Source organism: Chrysochloris asiatica, unplaced genomic scaffold (assembly GCF_000296735.1).
Source record: "Chrysochloris asiatica unplaced genomic scaffold, ChrAsi1.0 scaffold00064, whole genome shotgun sequence".
Classification (NCBI taxonomy): Eukaryota; Metazoa; Chordata; class Mammalia; order Afrosoricida; family Chrysochloridae; genus Chrysochloris; species Chrysochloris asiatica.
The window spans coordinates 10,733,822-10,740,498 of record NW_006408582.1 but is presented as its reverse complement, the minus strand read 5'-3'; the positions used below and the strand labels follow the sequence as shown (position 1 = coordinate 10,740,498).

General features: G+C 40.7%; 1 protein-coding gene across 1 annotated transcript in view; it reads left to right on the top strand.

Annotated features, from left to right (window-relative positions):
• Positions 1-6,677, top strand: part of CDCA2 (cell division cycle associated 2) — a 71,678-nt gene that overhangs the window by 48,098 nt on the left and 16,903 nt on the right. The window lies entirely within an intron of this gene.

Here is a 6,677-nt window from a genome sequence, read left to right as displayed (position 1 = left end):
ATTGCAGAGGCTCCGCAGGAAGCCTCCTTCACTGGGCACGTTGTAGCCCCATTTTAGGTATTCCAATCAGTTATAGGCAGAAGATGGACTTACAAGCATTCTATGGTGATGCTTTTTTGCTATTCCTTTCTCTCCCCATCCAGTGTCTATTTTATATATAATGCAAGGAAAACCAAGATTCAAAAGACAGCTAAGCATCTTAATATTATTCCCCCCCTTTTCCACATTCCAACCATGGCTCGATCTCTGTATCCCAGAACCCTGTTGTTCTCAGGTTGTGCATATATCATTATTTACCTCTAGCTCACTTAGCCCATTGAGACCTGTCTAATTGCCCCCATACTCTTAAAGTAAACTTCCTCTTGAAACCTTGTAAGCCAGTCACTTCGTGCTTTTATCGTCCCCTCATTGTAGGTAGCTGATGTCTTAGTTGCCTGTCCCTATCTGCCCTGTTTACAGAGAGGATAGCACTGATACTTGATGTGAAGACTCCTTCCCTCTCTGTTGGTATTTAGAGTTACTACTGCAATGAGTACAGGTCAGTTCATCAAATTATAGCAATTTACTTTTGTTTCCTTTATCAAAAAAAAAAAAAGTTGTTTTTTTTTTTTTGTAATCTTTCTCTAGTCTAGTTCTGATTATCAAACCATTGAGGCTAGGTCAAATGGGTACTATCTTTGGGTGTTCTTGTGCATCTCCCCTCACTTCATAGCAGCTGGATTCTTCATTCTCAGCTCTAGCCCTCTGTGGCTATGTCCTTGTCCATGGGCTCAAGTGTCCTCAGGTCTCAATACACTTTGGACCAACCAGCCCTTCCTCTTCTCTCTCTCATCTCCAGGTCAACGGGAATCTATGGACTGTGCTTTAACTCAGCCTATTTCTTTATTGCTGCCTTTCCCCCTCTTCCACTCAACAGTAAACCAGTGTGGTCATCAGCAAGCTTACATGCCTGTTTGTGTGTTCCTTTTGAGTTTCAGTCTTAGAGGGGAATTTGTCCTGAAGGAACTTGATTGCTTTCCTTGATGGCTTCATGGCTAACAGCTTTGTAGTAGCCAGTTATGCTGACATTTTTGTTTTGGGTTTTTCTTGATGATCTTTCTTTGAAGATGTATCTTCTGTCACTCTAGCTGTTCCAGGTGGGTCTGCTTGTCCTTGCTAGTGGGGATGCCCCACCTCAGAAGGTTCTGGATGGGACTCAGGATTCCACCTAAGGTCCTATACTCTGCAAAGGCTTTGCAAGAGGACTATTTCACTGGGCAAGTTCTAGAACCCCTTTTAGGTATTCCAATTAGTTATAGGCTGAAGACGGGCTTACAAGTTTTCTGTAATCATGTTTCCCAACATTCCTTTTTATCCCCCCAAGTGTCTATTTTACAATAGTAGGCAAGGGAAACCAATATTCATAAGACAGTCAAGCATTTTAGTATTTTTTCCCCAATTCAGGCTATGCCTAGATTCCTGTATCCCAGAGCCCTGTTGTTCCAAGGTTGGAGTATGTATCACTTATGTATCTCTGTCCCACTTAGGCCATGCAAACCTGTCTCAGTGTTCCCCTATCTATCTTGTTCTCCCACCTCCTCCCCCTTCTTGTATTACCCTCTTCAACACCTGAACTAAACCCCCCACCCCAACCCCACTGTTGTAGTTATCTTATATTCCATTAACTCTTCCCTCCATTTTAGACAGTCTATTTTATCCTGTAATCTACCTGAGGATCTCTGTTCTCTGTGTTTACCTTCTTCCATATTGTAATTGTTTTGATCATAAACTGACCTCCCAGATCCTTTGTTCTTATAATTTTATTCTGTTCTTGAATCTTCCATTTGTCAATTGAGTTCAGGGTGATGCTGCCATGTAAGTCATTCTGTGGTGGTTGTCTGTTTTTGTTGGTTCTCAGTCCATAGAACTTCCTTTAGGATGTTTTTCATAGCAGGGTTGGCTTTGGCAAAATCCCTTAGCTTCTGTTTATCCTTGAATGTTTTGATTACACCATCGTATTTAATTGACAGTTTTGCTGGGTAGAGAATTCTTGGTTGGCAGTTTTTTTTTCTTTCTTTCTATCTCCCCATTCATTGCCTTCTTGCCTGCATGGTTTCTGTTGAGAGAGCCGAGCTTAATCTGATTTGCTTGCCTTTGTATGTTACACTTCTCTTTTCCCTAGTTGTTTTCAGGATCCTGTCCTTTGATTTTTGAGAGCTTGATTATTATATGTCTTGGTGATTGTCTTTTAGGGTCTGTCCTTCCTGGGGTTCATTGAGCTTCTTGAATGCTTATCTTTTTTCTTCCAGACGCTCTTCAATTATCTCCTCTGTGGACTTGTGTGATTCTTCCTATTCAGGAATGCCGATTCTACTCCTTTGCCCTTTCAGTGTATTGTCCATTTCATTATTAATCATTTGGACCTCTTTCTGTAGGTTTTGCATTGTTTCCAATGCTGTATCTATCTTATTTGATTGTTTCTATAGCACTTTCCTGACTTCTTCTGTATTTTTCTCAACTCCATTGCATAGTTTTTTTGATACATTTTATAATCATTTTTCTGAATTCCTTCTCAGGCATTTCCAAAGTCTGCCCATCTTCCTGTATGGAGTGTAGGTCTACTTCCAGCTCATTGGGCTCAGTCACTTTATCTTGTTTCTGGACATGGGCTAATATGGTCATCTGTTTCTGTTTTGGGGCATATTCAGGAGTTATGTGTGGCCTTAATACTTAGATGGGTGGGTATTTTAGTATTTGTTATGCTTTCTGATTGTCTCTAGGTAGATGTGATCAGGAGATGGGCTTCCGTTTTCACTTTTCTTGCTGATAAATTTGAAGATGCCACTGTTGGTCATTGTGACATAACTCAGGATTTAACTTTCAGCCTATTTCCTTTTTAGTCTGCATGTCCTGCTCCACAGTCCCCGTTCAGACTTTTTTCCTAGTGATAAACAGTTCAAGGTCGGTTTGGCCGGTTTGCCCTAGCTTTTGTTTTTAAGTGGAAACTCACTTTAAATATCAAGGAGATCTGTGCACATGCGAAATAGAACCTTCTGGGGTTGTCCACTCAATCAGGCACCCCCTCTAGTTACCAGATTGGAGGTGCGCAGACAGCGAGAGACCAATGAACAGATACAATAAAAAGGAATGTCCACATCTGTATTTCCGTGGTTCTGTCAGTTGTTGGTGGCTGTTCTGATTCTTCCCCTACTTGGTCTCTCCCAAGATGGTGGCTCCGGGAGCAGCTGAGCAGCTTGAATTAGAAAGCAATGGATTTCTTTCTTCTGCTACAAATTCCCCTAGTTGTAAGCCTTCCAACCTTCTAAATATTCTTTTATATATGGTTCAGAGTTCTGGCACCATCCCCTTGGTCCAGTATTCTGTGTTGTTGCTGATGGAGCTCCTCACTGCACTTCCACCTGGTCCGCCATCTTGTTTGTTCTCTTACCTATTTTTTATTATCAAAATACATAAAACACAGCTTGCCAATTTGCATTTTCCAGGTGTACAATTGATTACATCATTTATATTAGCCATTTTCTGGAACCATCACCAATATTCTTTACTAAAATCATCACCCAAAACAAATCTCAGTGCTTCCTAAACAATGACGCCTGCTTCTCCCGCTTTCTCACCTCTTGTAAAACCACTGATAAACTCTGATCACTATTTGTTTTTGTTATTTCATATAAGCAATACCCTACACTATTTTTGATTGATTTATTCCACTCAGCATCATGTTTTACATGTTCATCCATATTGTAGCATATGTCAGGACTTCATTTCTCTTTACGTCTGAGTGGTATCCCGTGTTCTATATGTACTACATTTTGTGTATCCATTCATCCTTTGATAGGCATTTAGGTTGGTTTCACCTTCGACTGTTGTGAAGAATACTGCAGTGAAAATTGGTGTACATGTGTCCATTAATGTAGCTGCTTTTAATTCCCTTGGAATATATTGATTTGTTTTTATTATTATTATTGTGGTTGATCCTTTCTCATTCCTTTTCACTTTCGAAGCATTATGCAAAATCACTGTAGCTAAATTAACACATGAAAATAGGAGACTCAAAAACAAACAACCAAACCCACTGTCTCAATTCCAACTCATAATAAATATAGGATACAGTTTAGCTGCTTTCTAGGGTTTCAGTGGCTGTAAATCTTTATAGAAGCAGATTACCTTTTCTTTCTCCCAGGGAGTAGCTGATGGGTTAGAACCACTGACCTTTTATAGTTAGCAGCTCAATGCTGACCCATTGTGCCACAAGGGTGCCTTGGGAGGCTGAGAACCTATGCCAGAATTCAGACTTGGACCTTTCTGACTCTCAAGCTCATATACTTTTTTTTTTTTTAACTTCATTGTTGGTAAATTTCCTTATGAGTTTTCTCACAATGAATTGAAACTGGGTCTTCCCATAGCACCTTAAATGATCCCAGATGACTTTTTATCCCCTTAACATTGTTTTGTGGTTTGAGTGAAAGTTTGCTGAGCACATTTTCCAGGCAACAATTGATACACATTTTGTGGCGTGACATTAGTTGCAATCCTTTCAATGTAACATCACTCTTCCAACTTCCTCTCATGTTTCCCTGTTTCCATAGAAACCTCTTCCTACCTTCTGAACCTTGTCATTGGGCAATTGCTGCCCTTTGGGTCTTGTATGGCTGATTGTTCTGAGAAGCATGTTTCTCATGGGTATGACTGTTTACTTTATTGGTCTGTCTGTTCTTGGACTGAACGGTAATATCATGGGGGTGGGTTCAGTTCCTGGTTATCTAAGGGTTGTAGTCTCTTGTCGTTTCAAATTTGTTGCACATTTTTCTCCTACTCTGTCCAGCATCGTCTATTATGATTCCCATCAGAGTCATCCGTTGTGGTAGCAGGGCACCATGTAATTGTTCTTGTTATTAAGTGCCGTCAAGTCGGTTCTGACCTATAGCAACTCTGTATAGGGTTTCTGAGGAATGGCTGGTGAGCTTGAACCACCAACCTGTGGTTCAAACTGACCTTGCAGTCCAGCGCATTAACCTGCAGCACCGCGCCAGGACTCCAATTATTCTTACAGGCCTATTCTAATTTTAATTTTGAATGTAACCTCTTTTGTTGTTTCAGCACAGCTAATTTTCTGTTATCTTCAAAATTTCTGTACACCTTTTTCTTAACACAGTTCTAAAAACAGAAAATAATCACATAGCATTACAGTAAGTAGCCATTCTAGAAGTCCTGATGTGGCACTGTGGGCTAATGCGTCAGACTGCAAAGTCGTTTGAACCATAAAGTCAGTGGTTCAAGCTCACCAGCTGCTCCTTGGAAATCCTGTACAGGGTTGCTATGGGTCGGAATTGACTCAACGACACTTAACAACAACAACAACAACACCAGGGTAATTCTGAGACATTGTAACTATATCCTGGTTATGAATGTCTCATTGCACCTTAAGTTTGTCTAACTGTGTACCACCTCATCTATTGTTCTTCTTGTTGTTAAGTGAGTAGTTATGAGTAGTTTCCAACTCATAGCGACCTGTGTAGGGTTTCCAAGGAGCAGCTGGTGAGTTTGAACTGCTTGCGTTGTTGTTCAAGCCAACCTTGTAATCCAGTGCTTATCCTACAGCGACACACCTAGCCACTTAATGATAGTGGAGACATGGCACTGTAGTATAAATACTGGATCGCAGAGTCAGCAGTTCAAACTCAACCAGCCGCTCCTCGGACACCCTATACAGGGTTGCTATGAGTTCAAAAGTGCTTGACAGCATTCCACAACCACAACCCAGCTTTATACTATATCTAACTTAGTGTTAAGTCAGTTAACCCCCCTCACCATGACTCTGTTCCCTAAGGTTTTCATGGCATACCTTGCTGGTGTGATATTTTCCTGTGAAAATTCCCTTCTTAAGAAAAGGCTGTTAGAGGTCTTACAGAAGATAAAGGGTCAAAATTGTATATGGTGATGCATCTTTGTCAGTTATAAAGTTTGAATGCATTTTTCAGGTTTTAAAAAGTGGCAGAAAGAAGAAAGGAAGGGGAAAACAGAATGTCAAAAAGTCTTTATATGGGGAAAGAGAAATTGCTTCTAAGAAACCTCTTCTCAGTCCCATCCCTGAGATCCTTGAGGTCTCTGAGCTGACTCCTTCGGTTCCAGGCATCCAGAGGATGTATTCCGGTATGTTGTTATTCACGCTTTATTCTCTTCACTCTCTTTTGTTGCTATTTCACTCTTTTTTTCCTCCCTTTTTTTCATTCATTCTACGAAAAGTATACAAATAAAGAATAACAGCTTTTCCTCATACTGCCATGAGAATTTCAGTGAGAGAAACAGAATTTTTTAAGGTAGTAGTTTCTACCTCTTTAAGAATCTGATAGATGTTCTGGATCTCCTCTTCAGAATAACTTCTACACAAGATTTGCACATAATTGCAGTTATCTCTTCTGCCTGTTCCCTTTTACTTTCTAAAGAATTTTGTTCAATGTACTCTAGCTGGGTTGTTGTTGTTATGTGCCGTGGAGTCAGTTCTGACTCATATTGACCCTGCACAGGGTTTCCGAGGGTTTCCGAGGCTGTAAATCTTTATGGGAGTAGAACGCTTCATCTTTTTCCCACGGAGCCGCTGATAGTTTCGAACTGCTGACCTTGAGGTTGGCAGCCCGTCTCGTAACCACTACGCTACCAGAGCTCCTTAGGTGGGTTGT